Here is a 26,687-nt window from a genome sequence, read left to right on the forward strand (position 1 = left end):
CAGAATTGTTTCAAAGATAAAAAAGCTGTTTCTGCTTTGCTTGAAGCAATGAAACATTAAAAAAAAACTTTCTGCCTTATCCTTATCTAAAAAATAGAATTTTATGCAATTAATGACCAACTTTTAGCTTCTCATATTCATGAACCAGCTCTTTCTTCATTTCATCAATTACAATTCATGTATGACTTTGATGATTGTTAATCCATGCTCTCTTGAGCAAGAATACTTGTGGACAGAAGGAAATCATGCTGCCACTAAGAGCTTTTGTTTGGGCTTTTTATTTTTTTCTTCTCATTGTTATGACAAGACACATACAGGGCATTTTGAGTCTACAAAAACATGTTGTAGGAAAACACTTGTTCCTACTCAGACATTATCAGCTTTTAACAGAAATGAATACTTGACACAGTGTTTTGTAGGTAATTAGCCAATTCAGTAATCTAGAGAAGCAGAAAATAAATGAGTACCTAAAGGTAAGTGGCCAATATTTGAGATGCCATGCATTAACATTTGGAAATACACAGTTTGTATTTAATGTAGGAATTCAAACCTGTTACAGCCATTACAAATGGCAGGAAAAACAAGAATTCATCTTAAAATGTAGAGAAATTTAATCCTTGTTTAAACTCTTGGTGATTAGTATCATTCAAACAGACACACAGATACACATACACACACACACACAGAAATCTACTGATTGTCTAAAACATATGCATGGAAGCAATCATTTTAAATGATCCTTGTTAAACATTGCAAGTATTAACCAACATAAATAAAAATGCTTTAAATACTAAGTCATAATTTTTATTACTCTTTTTGAAGTATACAAGGAGAGAACACAGTGTTTTCAATGTGTTCACGTTTGTGACACTCTTTTTGAAGGGTGCTGGGAGAGAACACAAAGTTCGAAAAGAAGAGGCAATAACAAAGGGCCTTGGTGTAGAAATGTTTTAAATGTGCACAAAGGAAATCATAGCGAGTGAAGAGTGAGGTGATCAAGGTACATGAGAGTAAGACTCAGAAAGAGACTGGCCTCATGTACACCAGAAAAGAAGAGTGTTTCAAAAAAAAGGGTTTTTAAATTAAAATTCCAAGTGATTGAATCAAATAAAGACTGACATGTGATATTGAGATTTAAACATTTGAGTGTTAGGTGTATTTTTCATGTAGTATTGAGAGAAGAAAGGAACTGAATTGGAGAGAATTAGTTTTTGTTTCAATAAAACTGTAATTGCCAACGGGTGCAAGGGTAGTTCAGTGTTAGAATTCTCGCCTGCCATGTGGGAGAGCTGGGTTCAATTCCTGGGCCATGCACTTCCTCAAAAAAATGAACAAACAAACAAGAAAACCAAACAAACAAAAATTCAACAAATGATGCTGCAATACCAGGATACTCACATGGAAAAGTAATGAAATGTGACCCTGCTATACAGCATACAAAACAAAGCAAAACAAAATGACTGTAATTGTCAAAGGAAATGAGACATTACTTGGAGGATGGATAGGATGACATATGGTATTTATTATTATTTATACTCCTCCTATCATTGCTGTTGCTGTCAAAGGTGAGAGAATCTTTACGGCCTCTCCATTTTAAGCTCTCAATAAATTTCATTGGATACACATGTATTTGTTTCTGACAGCACCTACAAGAGAGGGATATTAAGAAGACTTTCAATTGAGAAAAGACAACTGATACAGTAAATTCTTAGAAGAGTAAGAAAGGAATGTGTTGAGTGGACAAAATAATTGGGGAAAGGCAAAAATCTAGGAGTGGAATATCATAAGTTTATAGCAAAGATGAAGAGAAGTTATGGAATTACGAGTGCAATAACTTTTGAAGTTAGAGGGTATGTCATCTTCCATAAGAAATGTCCTGGGTAGGTTTTGGAAGATCTTTGTAAACAAAAGGAGACAAAGCCCAGGAAATGTTTATTTTGTTAGTTTGTTTTGATGAAAGTATATTTAACTGCTTCGTGATTAAAGGAAAGTAGCCAGGAATTAAGAAAATTCACAAAATTGTTAGTGATGAGAGTCCGATTTCCATTATGTTACATTATTAGGTCCTTTCCTCAGGAGTCCCACTAGGAAGTTTCAAACATTTGATGACTTGCATTGATTACAAAGTTAGGCTTGTAATGAGGACCTGCCTCTTGAGCACCTCCTGCCTTCTACTTTCTTTTGTGGTAAGGTCTTTTCAGAGAATTTATTTCCTAGGTCACAAGTGCTTCAATATAACCTAAAAGCATATTTAGTAATGAGATATAAGGATATAAATCTCTTCTCTCATTTCAAAGATATTTCCTAGAGAAGCACAGAGTTCTCCTGCCTTTGTGAGCACAGGGGAAGTAGCATGTAGGGTTTGATTGGAGTGTACATTCCAGCCTGATAAAATAATATACTTTTTAGTTGAGGCAATTTTGTGACATTATCGTTAACTTTTACTTTTAGGTGATGCCTAGAGTTAGACAGTAGGAGGGCCCAGAGGAAGAAATGGATGCTGCTCTGTAGCGGATAGAAAGGATTGCTGCTGCAAGCAGAATGGCCACACAATTTGTGCAGTGTGTGCACGTGGCAGGATTTCTCACCATGGGGGTTGAAAGAGGTACGATCAAGCATATGTGCTACACCATACGTCATGTCGCATAGTACATTTTCCTATACACAAAATACTGTTTACGCACCAAGCCATCCAACTACAGGGTTGCACCCATCCGGAAAGAGATTTTCTTTCTACTTTACCAGAAACGGTTTTATGGACCAGCAACAGGACTTAAGTAGAAATAAACCCAGCATCTCTCATATAGAATATGAACTATTTTCTTATACTTTTATTTCTTTCTTTATATTTAGCAAGATAGTCAGTATGAATCAAATTATTTTTGTTATTGAATTAAGCATTAAATGTGATGTTCAAATTAAACAGATAGTAGGAATCTAAAATAAATCATATAAAATAATAAAAGATGGACAAAGGGAAAGTTAAAAAGCTCAACAAATTTATTTGGAAAGATTGAGCATACGACTACATAATAAGAAAAAAGTTATGTTTATACATTTTAAAAAATAAGCTCAGGTAAATGATGTTCTGAAATTAATGAAGTGACGCGTCATACGCAAGCTATCATCTAACATCTCTCCTCATTGAGCAGTGGTTCTACAGATCAAATACAGTCCCTATCCCCTCTCTGTTTTCTTCCCAAATCAACAAAAATGGGCACTTGGTATTTAAAGTCCTCAGGTGGAGGTGGCTCAGGAGATCTTTTTGGTTTTATCCCTCCCCCTTACGCATTTCCAAGTTGTTTCTCTATATCCAGAAGTGCAAAGAATTGCTCTCTGGGAGCTGTGGTGGAGTGGAGTGAATTAATTATTTTCAGGATATTTGAGCTGATCTGCCTGCCAGCCCCTGGACTTTCTAAATCTAGTTCCCAAGTTAAAATTAAATGCAAATTTAATGTTGTTATATAAAAATTGTCTTCAAAAGCTTTTTAAAAAATGCAATATTATAGTTCTAAGTCATGTTTAAAAATATTCTAAAAGGATAACATCACACCATTTAGATCACAGACAAGAATGTCTAGGTAACAAAAACACATATTCGTAAAGCTTCGTTGATAAAATGGTTTCAGTACTTCAGAGAGTTAAAAAGCTAAGGAAGAAATATATGAAAGCATTTGGGATAAAAAAATAGTGTATTAACATGAGTAGGATATTAATTGTTTTGAAAAGTTATTTTCTTGTGTGTTCTTCTAGTTGATAAAGATAATTTTGTTTGTTTACTCAAGTAGAGTATATTAATAATTCCATCATCAATAATTTTGGAACAGTTGCTAATTATTTTGTGAGCATATTTGTATAAGATTTTAAAAATGTTAACACATTAAAAAGTATAAAAAGGGAAATATTTTACATATAATTATTCTGCAGTTATTAGACTCAGGGTCTCAAATTCAGTCATTGCTCATCATTTTGTCTAAAATAAATTTCTACCAAAATCTCTTTGCAACTTTTGAAGGATTATTTTCACTATTCTATTTAATTACAGTATTCATATGCATTACTCTGTGGCTATTTTACTTCTAATTAGGCTTATTTGGAAAAGCTAATTACATGCTACTCATTTTCTTTCACTAACTATTTAATTACAAGAGATTCTCAGTGAACCAAGAGACAGATATTCTGTTAATACATATAGCATAAAATGTAAAATTTAGGCTTATTTTTCAGTAAGCTGTTAAATTTATGTGCTATTGTATTAATTTTAAATCTGAAGAAAATTTATACATATTATTGCTCATATTGTACAATATATAATGAATATTTATGTTGAATAGTGTGTATATTCCATATGGTTTCTTATTAGATTAATTTTGTTGCACTGAGAGATTAAAGCAATGAGGATTATTGCTGTACAGACAAAAAGTACATCAGCCATCATCATCATAATATTCATCAACACAATAGCACACTGAGCTTCTATAAATATGTGGTGCCCTACTGGCATTCCATAAACCAAATTATGTAGCTAATTACTGGTATTCTATAATCCTATGATCACTGACAAAAAAACAAACGTATAATGCTGCCAACAAATGTGAAAAGGAATAAGTGTTTAAAACCTACAAAAATACCAACAATGATCACCACTAAAAAAGAATGTTCAATACAGTAGAAATATTCATTATTATAGAATTTAAAGGAAGCAAAATCAAAAGCTAGTGCCATTCTGTCTTTATGAATTATGAATTCCTTAATTAACTTTTTTTGAGATAAGGAAGGCAAAAATATTCCGCTTGCATAAAGGATATAAAGTGTGTACGTTTTCTTTCTATTCAGCTAAGCTGCTGTCTGATTATCAAATAAAATTGGCACCTTAGCAAAGCTTTCAAGAATTCCTCTTTTTTCCCCATTTAACTCTTGCAATTGAAAGAACAAAAGCCATGCTCACACATTCTTCTGCACGAGGAATAGCTGGTTGATTTGACTTGTTAGGCACTTTCAAAGAAGCTAATGGGTTAGAAAGGTAAATAATGAACAACTCTTGCAAACCTAAAGTATCTTGATAACTAGATGCTTTTGTTAACTAGTGCAATTCCAAAAGTGAAGATGAGTGTTCAAAACTCATGAAATGAATGGTCCAGATTGTAGATTTAGAAAAATAAATAGCATATTATCAGCAGGCTTTATTTATTAAAATTTAGTGAACTATAGCTAATATCAAAAATAATATGATATTCATGTTTTATAATAAATGTTTTATAATTGTAGCATTCATGTTTTATAATTATAATTTTATAATTCATATTTTAAAATGAAATATTTCAAGTCAAGGAAACTAGATAATAAAAAAAGAGTATATTTTTAACTGACATATCCATGGGATGGCAGGGCAATGATTGGGTTTACCTAACAATTCTCTCAAACTCAATTCTACCAGATCTTTGAGGTTAGCTTTTGTTGGAAAATTAAGTGCTGTAACAGGATGTTATTTATAAAATATGGCATATAAAAATGCAGTTAAAAATCCCTCTTTTAGAGATTTGGGGGAAAATTAATTGAGCAAATAGATGTAATCATCTAGCCCATGCTGTGCACATGATAAACAATCAAGAGATGTAATCATATTTCTCACACTCTTTTCTGAAGCCAAATAGTTCGGTTCTATTAACAGAAATCTAGTTCTTTAGAAGTCATTAGAAGCACAATGTTAGAAATTATCTGTATTATTACATTATTGCATTTCATTAAAAATGCAATACATATTTTTTGTTCTTACTATTTTCTAGGATAGTATTAGTATTGTAACACACATTTATTCAAATAAAATTCACTTAAATTAAAATAGAATTTTACAGAGGAATTTAAAGAGTGTGTAGGTTTATGTCAAGGGGGAATTATCTTTCCAAATGGTAAGATACTCTGTCTGGCAAAAATTATCAAATTCCCTCTGTAAACCCATTCATAAATAAAATAAATAATGAGAGCAAACTTCAGAGGCAGCAGGCAACAAAACAAAAGTTAGTGGTACCTAGCAAATAGAGGGAAAAGATATCTACAGGCTGTAAGAAAGGCAATGCTATATTGGAGGAAATAAATTCCATCAATAATATCACTGAAGATATTGTAGAGAAAGTGGATTTTGATTTGTTATCATGCAGAGACTAGTAATCTTCTTCAGATTTTTAATAAGCATCTAGCATAAGGAAGTATATAAATAGAATGGTTTGGGATAAAGTCATCCAATGGATTATTGGAGAACAATCAGTAGATGCAAATGAGCAAAAGGAGAGCAGACAAGAATGCAATAAATACTATTGGCTAGGGTCTCTCATTTTTTTAAAAAGAGGAAAATTGGGGACTTTTATAAGAATGTTATTCAAATGTCCTCTACTTTTTAATATGTTATTATCCATAAAATGTTCATGGGTACCATTACATATAAGATTTGTCATTTTCATTTATTTCCTTGTTTCTTTAAAAATCATGTAAAGCAGTTACTTGAGAAATTACTAAATATGTATTGAGAGAACAGTCCATATCATGGTCCCCAGAACAAGGGCAAGCAATTCCAATTAAAATAATCAGTGTAATTACCTGATAGACTAAAGGGCATGGGATATATAATTATGACTGATACATCAATTACCCCCTAAGTTTGTATACTCTACTAGGAGAAAGTAAATATGTGCCTAAAAAATATTGTAGGTCAGAATTGTTTCTGGATATAGAAATATAGTACTGTCAGTTCAGTTACAATGTTTATTTTGAAAGCATGAATATTTTCCAAGGTGATTGATATATGAGTGAATAATTAAAATATAACAGAAATTTTGGGTTTGCTGATGCATGATTTTGTCCACATGAAGGACTAGATCAATGCAGAAAGCTACACCTCATTGGATTAAGGCACATAGAATGCACAAAATGAATGCAAACACACCCCCCTCAAGTGTTTACCAACTACTTCAGTTCACCACATTCAATATCAGATAACCCTCCTTCTATCACTTCACAATGAGTCACAAGCCATCCCCCTTCTAATGCCTTACCAAAAAGCAGATTTCAGATCTTTTCCAAACTAAAATGCCATGTTTATGGTAGTGTTTATATAGTTCTCACTCATCAAACATTTGAAAACTGTGCTTCTAGTTTTATTATTTTATTAAGGTCTTATTTTTTGCATATTTGTGTCAATGACGAAGCTTTGGCATATTTTGCCCATATCACTGTGCATTTATTGCATAGTTCAACCATGTATCTTCTGAGAAAATCAATTTCATATTACGGATTATTATTAACAAATGTACACTGAGTATCTGTAATGTGATGAGAAAAGTGATAAGGGTTAGAAATATAATATTATGCATGATATATTCTCTATTCTAAAGGAGAGAGTATCTTTCAAATGATAGAGCTGGATAAACTCCTTATTTCCTTCAAGTTTTCTCAACTCAATAGGTTCAGCATTTATGCAGGCTCACTCATGTGACTGCCATTTGCCCTCCTGACCACTTGTTGCCATTTTTAATAATGCTATCAATTCCAGTTTTAAATTTTTTCGGCAAAACACAGGCTTAGAAAAATAGATTATGCATGATAACATTTTAATTTTTGCAGTTCTGTGTATAATGGATTCTTAATAAATTATTACATAAAATTATTTAAAGAAATTTGTATTAAATTGGGAATAAATATGATGTATTTATTATTGCATAAAAATAAATATTCATATCAGTTGTTTATAATACTTAGAAAGATTTATGGGTAAATACTCATGGTTTGTATTCTTAATTACTTTTTAATTATTTTTTATTAAAGAAATGAAAATTCACTGCTAAATATGTCAGTGACTAATTATACTTTAAAAAGAAGAGCACTGCTCATTTTTTCTCTGCACATCCCCATTATATGTCAGTGTTTGGTATGCTTCAAAGTATCATGTGAATATGTCATACTATTTGACATTTTATAATGTCAACTCTATAATTTTTGTGACTAGTTCTATCATTTAAAAATATCTGCCAATACAGCAAAGCTTTAATTTTTTCTTATTTGATTAACAAATATATATACTTTAGATACAATATATTAAAAATTATTCTTGACTTTGGGGCTATCTTGACAAAAAAGAAATCTGGCAAAAGAATCTAGTGGTAGTTTCAGAAAAAAATGGATTTAAAATCAAGTCTGATAAATGCCCTCATATATGCTAGCACAGAGATTCTTATGGGACTGCATAAGAGTGACAGCTGACCCAATCCTGGTAAGAGCTTCGAAGACTTTACAGAGAATTACCTTCTAAGTTGTTACTTAAGAAACCAGACAAGGAAAAAGAGAAACCATTCCAGGTGAATGGAAGCACCCTCAGTTAAAAGACAATTACATATACTAGGGAATTATTAGTTTATCTACTTACTTATTATTTTAACTTATTTTTGAGTTCTTTCAATTGACAAAATGTCTAAAATGTCTAAACCTAATTGTTCAAGTTTGCTAGCTGCCGGAATGCAATACACCAGAAACAAAATGGCTTTTAAAAGGGGGAATTTAGGAAGTTGCTAGTTTACAGTTCTAAGGCTGAGAAAATGTCACAATTAAAACAAATCTATAGAAATGTCCAATTTAAGGAATCCAGGGAAAATTACATTGATTCAAGAAAGCTCATGACATTCAACATTTCTCTCTCAGCTGTAAGGGCACATGAACATGGTGGCATCAGCTGGCTTTCTTGTGGTTCTTCAAAAAAGGGACTCTTTTGAAAATGTTTATTTTTTTAAAGGATTGCAGTAAGCAACTCCACCTTCAATGGGTGGAGACACTCCTCCATGGAAATCATCTAATCAAAAGTTACCACCCACAATTGCCTGGGTCACATCTCTATGGGAACAATCAAAATGGTCCCACACAGGAATATTGAACGAGAATTAAAAGACATGGCTTTTCTGGGGCCCACCACAGATTAAAACCAGAACACTAATCAAACTGGAAACTTGATCAGTACTATTTCCTCATTGTCTTCTAGCTTTAGAAAATGGTACAATTGGTGTTTATGGAGGCAGTGTTCACAATTTGCAATAGATGGAGGTGGCTTAAGTGTACAACAGCTAATGAATGAAGTGTGAATTGTGGTGTATACATAGAGTGGAGTATTGAGCTGCTGCAAAAGAAATGAAGTAAGGAATGCAACTAGGTGAATGGAACTTGAGGAGAGTATGTTAGATGAAATGAGCCAGAAACGAAATGATAAATATTATAATGCCTCACTAATATGGACTAACTATAATGTGCAAACTCTGAGAATGGAATCCAAGAACTAGATTATCATGGGAAGGATTATTTAAGGTTCCTAGATTCTAAGCTCTTACAGCAGCCACTTCTGTTTCTGAGTTGTAACGGTTATTTCTAAATTCTGAGATTCTGAGCTCTTTGTGTATAACAAAGTTCCTGGTCATTCCCTGGAACTTGGGTATCTGTGTGACACCTGAGTCTCAGAGTTAGAATTCTGCAGCTATGAAAGTCAGCACTACCATGAACAGCAACTGTTAAAAATCCTGAAAAGGAGATCAGACTTCATATGGAGATATGACTGAAGCTGATCTGGTTAGGACAAAGTAAATCAGACTAAAGGGTAAAGGATGATATTGATTGTGTTTTAAAACTTCAACTTCTATGTGAGAACAAAGGAAGAGATGTTTACTTGGTGCAAAATTTACATTCTCTGTAGCACATTATCCAGTTCAACTTGTATGGTCAGTTCATTCAAACACCATAATTACATGGACTCTTGAATAGGGAGTGAGATCTTGTTGGTTTGCATTGGTTAGTGTGATGTCCTGATACATCCCAGAGTAATTTGGACAGAGAATAAAAAGTATTTGCAAAGCTCCTCAAGGGACTGTGTAAAAGGTGGGAATATTAAATTTCTTCAACTGGAGAATTCCTGATATTCTCACAGGCATGGGAACTACCAATTTTATAAGACAAGCCTTCAAACTTGGGGGCTGCTATTATGAAATGTATTCCTGGTTATAATTATGGCAAAAGTCACCCCTAGAGAACTTCTTTTCTTGCTCAGATGTGACCTCTGTCTCCCTAAACCAATTTTGCAGGTAAACTCATTGCTTTCTGCCCTATATGAGACATGATTCCCAGAGATGTAAATTTCTCTGGCAAAGTGGGACATGACTCCTGGGAATGAGGCTAGACCTGGCATTGTGGGATTGAGAACATCTTCTTGACCTAAAGGGGGAAGAGAAGTGAATAAAAATAAAGTTTCAGTGGTTGAGAGATTTTAGATAGAGTCAAGAGATCATCAGGGAGGTTATTTTTATGCATTATGTAGATATCCCTCTTTAGTTTTTAGTGTATTAGATTAGCTAGTAGGAAGCACCTGAAACTGTTGAACTGTAATCCAGTAGCCTTGATTGTTGAAGTTGATTGTATAATTATGTAGCTTTTACAGTGTGACCGTGTGATTGTGAAAACCTATGGCTGGCACGCCCTTTATCTGGTGTATGGATAGATGAGTAAAAATATAAGGACAAAAAATAAATAAGTAAAAGGGAAAGATAAAAGGAAAAGGTATGGGCTGTTCTGGGTGTTTATGGCTTTTTTTTTTTCTTATTTTTTAGTTATCTTGGAATAATGAAAATGTTGAAAAATTGATCATGGTGATGAATGCACAGCTATATGATGATACTATGAATCATTGATTGCACACACTTTGTACGATTATGTGGTATGTGACCATATCTCAAAGCAATTGAATTTTGGGCAGTATGATACCTGTGTTTTAACTTTTTCAGATACTGTCACGCTATTTTCCAAATTGTCTGCCTTATTTTATGTTCTCACCAGAATTGGATGAGTGTTCCAGCTTCTCCACATACATGTCAACACTAGTTGATATTACCTACCTTTTTGATTATGGTCATTTTAATGAACGGAAAGGGTCAGAGTAGTCTTACTGTGCATTTCCCTAATGATCATGGTTGTTGAGCATTTTTTCTTTCCTGTGTTCGTTATCCATTTATACATCCTCTTTGGTGTAATATCTATTTAAATATTGTCAAATCATGTCTAAGAATGCTTTACTTTATCCAAGATCACAAAGATTTTCTCCTATATTTTCTTCTAGAATTTTATAGTTTTAACTCTCACATTTAGATTTATGATCTATTTGAATTAATTTATGTATATGGTGTGAAGTACAAGTTCTTTTTTTAAATGACTATCCAATTGCCCTAGCATAATTTGCTGAAATCACTATCCTTTCCCCTATTAAACTGTGTTGGCACTTCTGTTGAAAATCAGTTGACCCTATATGTGACCATAAAGAGTCCCAACCAAATGCTCAATTGTGTTCCATTGTTCTATACGCCTATTCTTAAAGCCATACCAAACTGTCTTGATTACTGTAGCTTTATAGTAAGTTTTGAAATAAGATAGTTTAAGACCTTCAACATTGTTCCTTTCCAAACATTTTCTGGGTGATCTAGGTCCTTTGCATTTCCATATTAATTTGTGGAAAAGCTTGTCAAGTTTTACAAAAAAAAAAAATTGGGATGGGATCTTGACTGGTATTTCATTGAATCTATGTATCGATTTGAGGAAAATTGGAACCACTGCAATTGATACACTATGGCTTCTGTAAACAAATTACCATAAACTTAGTGACTTTAAAACAACACAAATATATGATCTAACATTTCTGGATGTGAAAGTCCAAAACTGGTCTCACTAGGCTAAAGACAATAGTAAACTTGTCTAGTAGTTATATTACTTTACATTTTCATGAATTTCTTAGGACTTTCTACATGTAAAATCATGTCATCTGCTAATAAAGACAGTATTATTTCTAAAAAAAATACAGGAAAAACTAAGAGAAATTGCATTATTGGGACAGTTTTGTCAACTTCACAGTCAGACTCTGTTATAAAAATAATCTGTTTTTTATGATATTTTAACAAAGACTATGGATCCAAAATATTAAAAAAGTAATCAAAACAAAAATAGCTATAGTACTTGAACTTTATGTCAAATGGTGTGAATTTTGGTACAGTACGTACTGATATCCTGAGGCATCCTGTGACTTTTCCATAAATAACTAAATAAAATTTTTAGCTATTGATGTGCACACATCTAGTTCTTGTTTGCTTTTTTAAATAGGACCAGGCAGTTTCCATATTTATAAAGAAGGCATTTAATTATTTTATTAAGTGTTGATATAGTTTAAAAAATAAATAGACCTTCCGTTTGTCTTTTGTCCCATCACTGGTAAAGGCCAAAATGGATTTTCAATAAATTTGGATATTATGTTTGAATGAAATCATTTAAATAGATGCTTTTAAGCATACAAAAATAAATTTTAGGTATTCCATGTGATAGCTCAAATAAACAGTCATCTTAATCACCTTCTAAAAAAGTTATTAATGAAGAGAGTCTCTTGACAGATGATCAGGGGTTTGTCAAATATTTCAGCCAGTAGACAACAGAGAAAAGAAATATTAATTTTGTAATGAGCCCCAAATCAAAAGAAACGGGGAAAATTCCTCATGATTGCGTATGTTGATTTAATTTTATAGCTGCTTCTTACATAAGCAACTCTACTATAGACATTTCCAAGGCCCATAATAGCAGGGAATTTTGTATTTAACTGTGGTTAATTATTTATCATAGGCAATCTGAAAGGAGGGTCTGGAGCTGCTTTATTTAAATTAGTAGGAAATTAAAATTATTAATCCTGTTGAAGAGAAATTTAAGAAGACATTTAACTGAGTTAAAAAAAATTTGTGACTAATTAAGATTGAAAAATTCAAAAGTTTCATTTTAAAATGAATCATACATTGGACTTCAGCTAATCTACTTTGTAATCAAGTATTACAAGACATAAATTAAAACAATTTCTCAACTTTAAATGCTACTCATTAATTTAGCAATTGTGACTCATTGTGATTCAAATTCCCCTTAGAAAAAGAACATCTGCAATTTGACATTCATTCCATTTTTATAATATATATTTTTAGGAATATGCTGTGTACAGAATGAAAAAAAAAAGTCCTTTAGTTAGTTGACGTACATATCAAGTAGAATATTGGCATGGATGAACAAAACCACAAAAGGCTACCCAGCTTGATTTAAGCTGTTGAAATGGTGATTTTACTGTCAACACATGGTCTGCATGCTGTTTTGTGTTGGGTGCCAGGGACACTCTGTGGCAGGATAGTTTCCATTTTAAAGGTTAGCAATTTCTTTAGTTAGAAAATGGCATCTGTGCTGTAATAGAATTTATGATGAATATGTTTTCTAGAGACCTGTATCTCACCGGGAAAGGTACAATTTACTAGTTACTAGACTTTAGGTAAATTATGTAAATTTTTGATTCCATATTCGCCCATGCAAAATTGTGTATTGATGCCTATTCCACTGAAAGCCTGCTGGAAGAATTCAGTGAGATAATGTATAAACAGGCATGCAGGAAATGCAAATCCTTACTCTGCTCTAATCGCAATGGCCTTCCTACTGTTCCTTGAACTCCCCAGCAAGATTTGTCACTTACTTTTCCTTCTCACTCAAATACTCTTCTGCCAGGCCAATACTCCAAAGTCATTTTTGGTCTAAAATTCCCTCCCCTCTTCTTCTCTTCCAAATACACCTTCCATGTCTTCTTTTCATATTTTGTTTTTACTGATAGCATTTGCTAAAAGAAAAGTTTTCCATGTTATTTAGTATATCACAGCTTTATTGAGCAATGCATGAACCAAGCAGCAATGCATCCAGAAAGTAGAAGATTGCTTCACCAAAGGAAGAGAAGGGGGACCCTCTTAAGGACAAATAGAGAGGCAAGTGAGGAAATGTTCTGAGTGGCTGACATTGTTTTTATTGTACATGGGGAAGGGAGTCTTACAAAGTGGAAATCAGATGTACGTTGATTAGTACAGCATGCTTGTCCATTCTGATCAGTTACCTCTGCTGGCCCAAAACTGATTTACATCTTGTATAAGATGTTGCTTATCAGCAACCTTGTACTTAGTGTTGCATTTTCTTCAGAAAAATTCCTTCAGTTCAATTGTTTTTGTCTTCTGGGAAAGCCTTTCTGGGAAAGAGTGCCCCTCCCAGCAATGCATACATTATAGGCAATCATTTTAATTTACTTAACAGCCCTCACTTTTGGTCATTTTTCCAATGATCTCATTGGAGACTTGACCAACACTCTTCTCATGATCACTATTTCTTTCCTTGGAAGACGGTTAAGTAAGCTTGGTCAATCATTTTGTTTCTTTTTTATTTTATTTTTATCATATTTGTTTCTTCTCTTGATTGCAATGAGGTTTGTTTGATGGCTATTTAATTACATTTAAAACCCTTGGAGTGGAATGATCTATTCAGTTGAATGAATTATAGATTACAGTCATTTTTCTGAGTCAGGGTGTCTATTATTTTTTATTTTTAGTCTCAAGCCCACTTCTAACTCCTTTTGCTTTTGATTAGTTAGCTTAAAATCAACCATTTAGGGCAGGCAATGGTGGCTCAGTGGTAGAATTATTGCCTGCCCTGCCGGAGACCTGGGTTCTATTCCTGTAGCCTGCCCATGCCAGAAAAAACAAACAAACAAACAAACAAAAAAACAACCATCTGTCTTAAGGATAACAAAGAATTAGAACATGGTCATGAAAAGCAGTTTGTACAGAACTAAAAACATAGACTAATAATTACAATTAAAAGCATAAATCCAAAGGATGCTAGTTTGTCCCCAAATCTATTAGACCAAGACTGTAGGTAAGGAAATAGCTTATCCTAAGTTAGCTGTCTGGCTGGCATTTAGAGTAGCAATACATGCAAGACCACAGGATTTAGTCGAATTTATTGGTAAGTAACAAAACCAGACAGTCATCTGCAATTTGCAAAAAGAATGCAGATAGCTATCAATGAATAAGAGCAGGCAGAATCTGGTAACCCAAAAAAGTGTGGAGTAGTTTTTTTTTTTTTAACTGAAACACAAAATTTTTCTCTTTAGTCATTCTCCTTTTGATCAGATAACTCCAGAAAGCTTATTCTTGATCATTAAATAAGGCTGTTTTCATGAGATTTGCCTCACTCATTCACATAAGGGTAGCAAGAATGGCGATTTACCATATAGGCCTTTTTAAGTTTGCTCTGTTGGTAGTTTTCATACGGAAGGTCTGATTGGGCTTTTAAAAGCCTCTCAAAGGTAGTAAGCCAAGCCATGAACTTGACAGAAGACTCCACCTGCAGTACTTACATATTTGAGTTAATTCCTCTTTTTTGAGGTCAACAGGATATCAGATGATTTTTATGCTTGCCTGAAAGTAACCTTCTTTACTGACCTGAGAGGCAGGGAAACCTGAAGCCAGGTCCCAGACTAGTTTTTTAAAGATCATTTTTTAAGTACTGCCTCCATAAAGTCAACTTTAATTCCTTAGTCTCTGGTCATGTCTCATTCAGTGGACATCGTTTTTACACGTGACATTCTAGTCAAAGTCTTGATTATACAAACAGTGTCTCCAATTATGTCTTCTTAGCAAGGAGGACAGATTCTGACTGAACCTATTCAAATAATGCATTACCAAAAAAATAAGAATATATCATAAGAATTTCTAAATTCTGGCGGTATCAGGCAAGGAGAAAAATTGAATGTTTTATGAATTATAGGTATCTAAGTGATTTCTTGCATCAGGAAAATAAAACATTAAAGCATCAGCAATAATCTAAACAAAACTATAATCAATTTTTTATCAGTTCATTCAGTCACAGGTAATTAAATTTTATTCTGTTTGATACTATGCTAATCTCATGAACCCTTAAACTTCTTTACAAGAGTTTTGGAGCTCTTGATTCATTTCAGTGATATGAAAAGTTATTTAAGTAATGCCATTACAAGCTTGTGCCACAAAGTGCCTGGCTTAGTCCTTTTCAGGGGTCTCTGAGATAGTCTATTTTGTGGAAGATGAAACACTGTGGCCTGGGGCTGATTTCAAGTTTTCAGGGAAGCATCAGAATAGAAACTATCTGTAAATGAAAAAATAATTTAAATGATGTGGTTAATTGATTGTTTCACAATAGTGAACAATCTGATGACAATTCATTAAACATTACTTAGAGAATAACCTAATTATGACCAATAATATTATTGATGCCTGATATGAAGCAGATCAATACTAGGGCATCTCAGGGACGGTGAGGACATTAACAAATTACCAGGGACTTTACACAGCTTCTGAAATGCTTATAGTGATAACATTTTATTCATACAAATTTAACTAACAGAAAGTTAGAAAATCCTTTTTTTAATTTGACACCAATCCCCATGCAAGTCAAAACATATCAAATAAACCTAAATATGTCTAGCATTTATCTTCTTACAAGGTGAAAGGACAAATCCCTTGTGATATTCCACAGTCCTCTGGAAAATCCCAGGGAAATGTGAAATCAAGAAGGTGTTATTTAGGTTTCAATTTTGCGAAAGTAAAATGTCAAAATTGTCAGTTTTGAACATTTTGTTAATTAGGACAATGGGTCACTGTGAAATAATATTTTATACCCTATTTAATCAAAGTGAAAATAAATGCTTTTAAAAATAAAGAGGGGTTAACATGGTCATAAAAGTCAAAGCAGATCTTTAAAAATAAAATGTTTCTATTCTAAATTCTGAGATGCTGAGCTATTTGTGTATAACCTGGCCATTCTCTGGAACTTCGAGTATTTTTGTGACACCTGAGACTCAGAGTTAGAGTTTTGAAGCTATGAAAGTGAGCATTTCCCCACATAGCAACTGTTTTAAGTTGAAGACATAAGCAGGCTTCAAGTAGAGATATAAAATGAAGCTTATTCGGATAGGACTAAGGTAAGCCAGACTGTGTGAGATCAAAGGGAGATTATTTCATGTAAAATTCATATTTTTGGTAGTACATTACCTAATTTAACTAGTATAGGCAATTTATCCAAACACCATGATTACATGGAATCTTGCATGGAGAATGAGATATCGTTGCTTTGTGTAGGTTAGTGTTATGCCCCAATAAATCCGAGAATAATTTGTGCAGAGAATAAAGAACTATTTGCCTTGGAATACTTGGAATTACAAGCATAGGTACAACCAAATAATAGGCTGAACCATTGATCTTGGGTTCGGCCCTATGAAACTCTTTTCTGCAAAAAAGAAGCTAAGCCTACTTATAATTATGCCTGAGTCACCTCCAGTGAATCTCTTCTCTTGCTCAACTGTGGCCTCTCTCTCTAAACCAACTCAGCAGGTGAACTCACTGCCCTCCCTTCTACGTGGTACATGACTCCCAGTGGTTTAAATCTCCCTGGCAACATGGGATAGGGCCCCTGGGATGATTTGGGAACTGGCATCACGAGTTTGACAAAGACTTCTTGACCAAAAGGGGGAAGAGAGAAATGAGACAAAGTAAAGTTTCAGTGGCTGAGAGATTTCAAACAAAATTGAAAGGTTATCCTGGAGATTATTCTTATGCATTATATATAGCTATCTATAGCTATCTCTTTTGAGATTATGGTGTATTGGAGTGGCTAGAGGGAAGTATCTGAAACTGTTGAACTCTATTCCAGCAACCTTGATTCTTAAAGGTGATTTTATATATACCTTTCACAATGCAATTGTGAAAACCTTGTGTCTGATGCTCCTTTTATCAAGAATACGGACAGATGAATAAAGAAATAAGGTAAATAAATAAATAAATAAATAACAGGGTGGGATGGGATTAAAAAAAATGAGTCGATTGCAATATCAGTGGTCAATGAGAGGGTAGTGTAAGGTGTATTGGATGGATGTTTTTTTTGTTTTTGTCTTTTTATATATTTTACTGGAGTGATGCACAAATATTCTAAAAATGATCATGGTGAATACACAATAATGTGATGATATTTTGAACCACTGATTATACACTTCAGATGAATTGTATTTGTGCTTGAAGATATCTCAATAAAAATATTTTTGAAAAGACGATGTTTTCTAAAACAATAAAGGATGAAGCCAATATAAAAAACTGAAGATTATTCTGGTAAGCTATGGAATCTTTGCCTTTTAAGCAGATTATTCAGATAGTTAAGAAAAAAGTTTGCAAATTTTACTGAGAGCGGTCCAATAATCCAAGAAAATTTTGTCATTTTAACAGAGAGAAAAATTCAAGTTTTGCATGAAGATACTGCCTGACAAGAAAACACTTAAAAATCTTATAAACCTATCAAATCTTAGCCAACCTTGACAACAGCAAATAACATTACCATTTTGAAACCCTGGTACAACAGTCTATATTCTTTCATTTTTTGTCCTACATATTCCTGTTTCATTCTGCAGTAACCAGTCATTTTGTTTTGCGGAAAGCTATTCTCTTTTTCTTTGATAAGGATGTATCTTATATACTATTCCAGTTTGCTAGCTGCCAAAATGCAGAGATGGATTGGCTTTTAATAAAAGGGGATTTATTTCATTAGTTCTTCAGGGAAAGGCAGCTAACTTTCAACTGAGGCTCTTTCTTACATGGGAAGGCACAGGGTGATCTCTGCTGGCCTCCTCTCCAGGCCTCTGGGTTCCAACAACTTTCCCCAGGGTGATTCCTTTCTGCATCTCCAAAGGTCTGGGCTGAGCTGTGAGTGCTGAGATGAGTTATGCTGAGCTGCTTGGGCTGTGCTACATTGAGCTCTCTCATTTAAGCACCACCCAATTAAATCAAACATCATTCATTACAGCAGGCACGTCTCCTAGCCGACTGCAGATGTAATCAGCAACAGATGAGGTTCACGTACCATTGGCTCATGTCCACAGCCACAGAAGTAGGTGCCTTCACCTGGCCAAGTTGACAACTGAATCTAACTAGCACATATACCTTACATATTTAAATTATCAAAAGATTATGGAAACTGTCTTTAAGCCAACATCTTACAGCAATTATTCTTGAACAAAATTTGTCAGAGTAATAGCCCAATTTTTTAAAATGCAAACTTACATTTTTCATCATCTTAAAAGGTATAGTAGATATAATGCTAGCCTATTTGATCAGTAAACCTACATAAATTTAGGAAGAACACAGTCAAGCAGAATAAAATTGTATGTTTGCATTGTACTTAACATAGATAACATAGAAGACAAAGCCTTTTTGTTTAACTGATCATATTAAACTAGTCCTGTATGTCAAATGTTTATCTGAATTTTGTGAACTTAAATTTAAAAAAGAAAAGCATTTGGGTTTAGTTCTAGATATAATCTTTTCTCATTGCAAATATTAGAAGTTTTGTTTCTTTTATTTCTGAAACTGTAGGAGTATTAATTTGCATATAACTGCTTATTTATCTCTAATCTTATTTGAAAGAGTTATTTTAAAGAAGTTTTAGATGTTAATTTAGTAATACCATCTGGAAGTAGGAAAATATCACGCATCAAACATATAGTCACAAATGGAGAGTTTATAGCTTCAATTAAAAAATTTTCAGCCATGAGTCAGTTATAAAAACACAGAAACTCAGACATAAAAAGACAGAAACACAGAAAACATAAATTAAAAAAATCACTAGTCTTTGAAATGATATTTTAGAGTCTTGTAATGCCTCAGTAGACTCTGAGTGCTAAGTAACATAGGTATACGATTCAGTCTGTTTAATTTGAGATCCTTTTTTTTATCATTTTTTTTTTATTAATTAAAAAAAGAATTAACAAAACAATTAGAAATCATTCCAATCTACATGTACAATCAGTAATTCTTAATAACATCACATAGTTGCATATTCATCATTTCTTAGTACATTTGCATCGATTTAGAAAAAGAAATAAAAAGACAACAGAATAAGAATTAAAACAATAATAGAAAGAAAAAAAAACAAAAAAAACAAAAACAAAAAACCTATACCTCACATGCAGCTTCATTCAGTGTTTTAACATAATTGCATTACAATTGGGTAGTATTGTGCTGTCCATTTCTGAGTTTTTATATCCAGTCCCGTTGTACAGTCTGTATCCCTTCATCTCCAATTATCCCTTCTCTTTTTTTTTTTTTTTTTTTAATTAACGGAAAAAAAGAAATTAACCCAACATTTAGAGATCATACCATTCTACACATGCAATCATTAATTCTTAACATCATCACATAGATGCATGATCATCATTTCTTAGTACATTTGTATTGGTTTAGAAGAACTAGCAACATAACCGAAAAAGATATAGAATGTTAATATAGAGAAAAAAATAAAAGTAATAATAGTAAAATCAAAACAAAACAACACAAAACAAAACAAAAACCTATAGCTCAGATGCAGCTTCATTCAGTGTTTTAACATGATTACTTTACAATTAGGTATTATTGTGCTGTCCATTTTTGAGTTTTTGTATCTAGTCCTGTTGCACAGTCTGTATCCCTTCAGCTTCAATTACCCATTGTCTTACCCTGTTTCTAACTCCTGCTGAACTCTGTTACCAATGACATATTTCAAGTTTATTCTCGAATGTCCGTTCACATCAGTGGGACCATACAGTATTTGTCCTTTAGTTTTTGGCTGGATTCACTCAGCATAATATTCTCTAGGTCCATCCATGTTATTACATGGTTCATAAGTTTATCTTGCCTTAAAGCTGCATAATATTCCATCGTATGTATATACCACAGTTTGTTTAGCCACTCTTCTGTTGATGGAGATTTTGGCTGTTTCCATCTCTTTGCAATTGTAAATAATGCTGGTATAAACATTGGTGTGCAAATGTCCGTTTGTGTCTTTGCCCTTAAGTCCTTTGAGTAGATACCTAGCAATGGTATTGCTGGGTCGTATGGCAATTCTATATTCAGCTTTTTGAGGAACCGCCAAACTGCCTTCCACAGTGGTTGCACCCTTTGACATTCCCACCAACAGTGGATAAGTGTGCCTCTTTCTCCGCATCCTCTCCAGCACTTGTCATTTTCTGTTTTGTTGATAATGGCCATTCTGGTGGGTGTGAGATGATATCTCATTGTGGTTTTGATTTGCATTTCTCTAATGGCCAGGGACATTGAGCATCTCTTCATGTGCCTTTTGGCCATTTGTATTTCCTCTTCTGATAGGTGTCTGTTCAAGTCTTTTTCCCATTTTGTAATTGGGTTGGCTGTCTTTTTGTTGTTGAGATGAACAATCTCTTTATAAATTCTGGATACTAGACCTTTATCTGATATATCATTTCCAAATATTGTCTCCCATTGTGAAGGCTGTCTTTCTACTTTCTTGATGAAGTTCTTTGATGCACAAAAGTGTTTAATTTTGAGGAGTTCCCATTTATTTATTTCCTTCTTCAGTGCTCTTGCTTTAGGTTTAAGGTCCATAAAACCGCCTCCAGTTGTAAGATCCATAAGATATCTCCCAACATTTTCCTCTAACTGTTTTATGGTCTTAGACCTAATGTTTAGATCTTTGATCCATTTTGAGTTAACTTTTGTATAGGGTGTGAGAGATGGGTCTTCTTTCATTCTTTTGCATATGGATATCCAGTTCTCTAGGCACCATTTATTGAAGAGACTGCTCTGTCCCAGGTGAGTTGGCTTGACTGCCTTATCAAAGATCAAATGTCCATAGATGAGAGGGTCTATATCTGAGCACTCTATTCGATTCCATTGGTCGATATATCTATCTTTATGTCAATACCATGCTGTTTTGACCACTGTGGCTTCATAATATGCCTTAAAGTCAGGCAGCGCAAGACCTCCAGCTTCGTTTTTTGTCCTCAAGATGTTTTTAGCAATTCGGGGCACCCTGCCCTTCCAGATAAATTTGCTTATTGGTTTTTCTATTTCTGAAAAATAAGTTGTTGGGATTTTGATTGGTATTGCATTGAATCTGTAAATCAATTTAGGTAGGATTGACATCTTAACTATATTTAGTCTTCCAATCCATGAACACGGTATGCCCTTCCATCTATTTAGGTCTTCTGTGATTTCTTTTAGCAGTTTTTTGTAGTTTTCTTTATATAGGTTTTTTGTCTCTTTAGTTAAATTTATTCCTAGGTATTTTATTCTTTTAGTTGCAATTGTAAATGGGATTCATTTCTTGATTTCCCCCTCAGCTTGTTCATTACTAGTGTATAGAAATGCTACAGATTTTTTAATGTTGATCTTGTAACCTGCTACTTTGCTGTACTCATTTATTAGCTCTAGTAGTTTTGTTGTGGATTTTTCCGGGTTTTCGACGTATAGTATCATATCGTCTGCAAACAGTGATAGTTTTACTTCTTCCTTTCCAATTTTGATGCCTTGTATTTCTTTTTCTTGTCTAATTGCTCTGGCTAGAACCTCCAACACAATGTTGAATAATAGTGGTGATAGTGGACATCCTTGTCTTGTTCCTGATCTTAGGGGGAAAGTTTTCAATTTTTCCCCATTGAGGATGATATTAGCTGTGGATTTTTCATATATTCCCTCTATCATTTTAAGGAAGTTCCCTTGTATTCCTATCTTTTGAAGTGTTTTCAACAGGAAAGGATGTTGAATCTTGTCGAATGCTTTCTCTGCATCAATTGAGATGATCATGTGATTTTTCTGCTTTGATTTGTTGATATGGTGTATTACATTAATTGATTTTCTTATGTTGAACCATCCTTGCATACCTGGGATGAATCCTACTTGGTCATGATGTATAATTCTTTTAATGTGTTGTTGGATACGATTTGCTAGAATTTTATTGAGGATTTTTGCATCTGTATTCATTAGAGAGATTGGTCTGTAGTTTTCTTTTTTTTGTAATATCTTTGCCTGGTTTTGGTATGAGGGTGATGTTGGCTTCATAGAATGAATTAGGTAGTTTTCCCTCCACTTCGATTTTTTTGAAGAGTTTGAAGAGAATTGGTACTAATTCTTTCTGGAACGTTTGGTAGAATTCACATGTGAAGCCATCTGGTCCTGGACATTTCTTTTTAGGAAGCTTTTGAATGACTAATTCAATTTCTTTACTTGTGATTGGTTTGTTGAGGTCATCTATGTCTTCTTGAGTCAAAGTTGGTTGTTCATGTCTTTCCAGGAACCCGTCCATTTCCTCTAAATTGTTGTATTTATTAGCGTAAAGTTGTTCATAGTATCCTGTTATTACCTCCTTTATTTCTGTGAGGTCAGTAGTTATGTCTCCTCTTCCATTTCTGATCTTATTTATTTGCATCCTCTCTCTTCTTCTTTTTGTCAATCTTGCTAAGGGCCCATCAATCTTATTGATTTTCTCATAGAACCAACTTCTGGCCTTATTGATTTTCTCTATTGTTTTCATGTTTTCAATTTCATTTATTTGTGCTCTAATCTTTGTTATTTCTTTCCTTTTGCTTGCTTTGGGGTTAGCTTGCTGTTCTTTCTCCAGTTCTTCCAAATGGATAGTTAATTCCTGAATTTTTGCCTTTTCTTCTTTTCTGATATAGGCATTTAGAGCAATAAATTTCCCTCTTAGCACTGCCTTTGCTGCATCCCATAAGTTTTGATATGTTGTGTTTTCATTTTCATTCGCCTCGAGGTATTTGCTAATTTCTCTTGCAATTTCTTCTTTGACCCAGTCGTTGTTTAGGAGTGTGTTGTTGAGCCTCCACGTATTTGTGAATTTTCTGGCACTCTGCCTATTATTGATTTCCAACATCATTCCTTTATGGTCCGAGAAAGTGTTGTGTAAGATTTCAATCTTTTTAAATTTGTTAAGACTTGCTTTGTGACCCAGCATATGGTCTATCTTTGAGAATGATCCATGAGCACTTGAGAAAAAGGTGTATCCTGCTGTTGTGGGATGTAATGTCCTATAAATGTCTATTACGACTAGTTCATTTATAGTAATATTCAGATTCTCTATTTCTTTGTTGATCCTCTGTCTAGATGTTCTGTCCCTTGATGAGAGTGGTGAGTTGAAGTCTCCAACTATTATGGTATATGAGTCTATTTCCCTTTTCAGTGTTTGCAGTATATTCCTCACGTATTTTGGGGCATTCTGATTCGGTGCGTAAATATTTATGATTGTTATGTCTTCTTGTTTAATTGTTCCTTTTATTAGTATATAGTGTCCTTCTTTGTCTCTTTTAACTGTTTTACATTTGAAGTCTAATTTGTTGGATATTAGTATAGCCACTCCTGCTCTTTTCTGGTTGTTATTTGCATGAAATATCTTTTCCCAACCTTTCACTTTCAACCTATGTTTCTCTTTGGGTCTAAGATGTGTTTCCTGTAGACAGCATATAGAAGGATCCTGTTTTTTAATCCATTCTGCCAATCTATGTCTTTTGATTGGGGAATTCAGTCCATTGACATTTAGTGTTATTACTGTTTGGATAATATTTTCCTCTAACATTTTGCCTTTTGTATTATATATATCATATCTGATTTTCCTTCTTTCTACACTCTTTTCCATATCTCTCTCTTCTGTCTTTTTGTATCTGACTCTAGTGCTCCCTTTAGTATTTCTTGCAGAGCTGGTCTCTTGGTCACAAATTCTTTCAGTGACTTTTTGTCTGAGAATGTTTTAATTTCTCCCTCATTTTTGAAGGATAATTTTGCTGGATATAGGAGTCTTGGTTGGCAGTTTTTCTCTTTTAGTATTTTAAATATATCATCCCACTCTCTTCTAGCTTCCATGGTTTCTGCTGAGAAATCTACACAAAGTCTTATTGGGTTTCCCTTGTATGTAATGGATTGTTTTTCTCTTGCTGCTTTCAAGATCTTCTCTTTCTCTTTGACCTCTGACATTCTAACTAGTAAGTGTCTTGGAGAACGCCTATTTGGGTCTAATCTCTTTGGGGTGCGCTGCACTTCTTGGATCTGTAATTTTAGGTCTTTCATAAGAGTTGGGAAATTTTCAGTGATAATTTCTTCCATTAGTTTTTCTCCTCCTTTTCCCTTCTCTTCTCCTTCTGGGACACCCACAACACGTATATTTGTGCGGTTCATATTGTCCTTGAGTTCCTTGATACCCTGTTCAAATTTTTCCATTCTTTTCCCTATAGTTTCTGTTTCTTTTTGGAATTCAGATGTTCCATCCTCCAAATCACTAATTCTATCTTCTGTCTCTTTAAATCTATCATTGTAGCTATCCATTATTTTTTCTATGTTTGCTACTTTATCTTTCACTTCCATAAGTTCTGCGATTTGTTTTTTCAGTTTTTCTATTTCTTCTTTATGTTCAGCCCATGTCCTCTTCATGTCCTCCCTCAATTTATCGATTTCATTTTTGAAGAGGTTTTCCATTTCTGTTCGTATATTCAGCATTAGTTGTCTCAGCTCTTGTGTCTCATTTGAGCTATTGGTTTGTTCCTTTGACTGAGCCATATTCTCAATCTTTTGAGCGTGGACAGTTATCTTCTGCTGCTGGCGTCTGGGCATTTATTCAGATTTCTCTTGGTGTTGGACCCAGCAAGGTTGTAATATTTTTCTGTGAAATCTCTGGGTTCTGTTTTTCTTATCCTGCCCAGTAGGTGGCGCTCGTGGCACACGTTTGTCTGCGGGTCCCACCAGTAAAAGGTGCTGTGGGACCTTAAACTTTGGAAAACTCTCGCCGTCCTGGGGGTTCGCTAGCCGAAGCGGCTTGAGCCGGCCCGGGGTCCGAACGCAGGGAGGGTGTCCGAACGCAGGGAGGGTTGCTGGTCGCCGCAGCCAGGGAAAGAGCCCGTCCGAATTTCCTAGTCGGCCCTGGGCAACAAGCGTGGCGGGAGGGCGCCAGCGGCAGCGGCCCGCCCGAGAGAGTGCACGTTCCCCGGGAGTCACGGGGTCACCGTTCTCCGCAGCCTGGGGGTTTCCGATCCAATTCTCTCAGTTGGTCCGGGGGCTGCGCGTGGTGTGGGCGCCAGTCGCCTTGGTTTCAGGGGACCACCTCTCCAATTCTCCCAGCCGGCCCGGGAAGGGGGAAGGGAGTAACTCCGGCCGCTTGCCACCCCGCCCGGTAAGGCCCGCGCGCCTCGGCGATCTCACCTGAGCTGCTTCTCTCAGCCAGCCAGCCGTTCCAGGATGGGGTACGCTGTCTTTTTTATCTCTGTTGTGGCTTTGGGCGCTTTCTGTATCGTTTCTACTCCCCTAGTAGGTGTCCTGGAGAAGAAACTAAGATCCGCGCGTCTTACTAAGCCGCCATCTTCCAGGAAGTCCTGTACTCAATATTTTTGATGAAGTCATTTGTCTCCTGTGGCAGTGCGACAGTATCCGATCCCTCAAAAGGCTCTGGAAGGGATGCAAAGCCACTAGGTGTGGTTAGAAGCACACCGAATCATCTGACCGTGCAACTCTCCATGGAACACTCCACTGCTGCCCATGAAAAAAGCTCAAACAGGGGAATTCTGCCCTGTCCAGGACCTGCGAGCAGTTAATACAGCCGCAGAAATCTTGAGATCCTTTTTACTTGAGTGTACCTCTGAGATTTTGTCCAAATGGATTATTGCCCATAACAGCCACTGCTACTGTAGGTTGTCTTCGGTGAGATTTTGCTGTTTTGTTAGATAGGCTTAGCTTATGTAAATGAAATGTAGCTGTCTAAATGAAACTTCAGATTGCACCAAAAAGGTTAAGGACTGAAGCTCAAAATGTGCACTTTTGTTCACAAGACTGACCTGCTAACCCTTGGACTAAAGACTAGAGAGATTGGAGCATTCCAACACTAAGGATCTGGAGCTTGGATCCAAGAAGGACTGATCAACAATCCTCGGAAAGAGCAGGGAATGCAAAGAACTCAAATGTTTAGCATTCACC

This window comes from Tamandua tetradactyla, chromosome 4 (genome assembly GCF_023851605.1).
Source record: "Tamandua tetradactyla isolate mTamTet1 chromosome 4, mTamTet1.pri, whole genome shotgun sequence".
NCBI classification, from domain to species: Eukaryota; Metazoa; Chordata; class Mammalia; order Pilosa; family Myrmecophagidae; genus Tamandua; species Tamandua tetradactyla.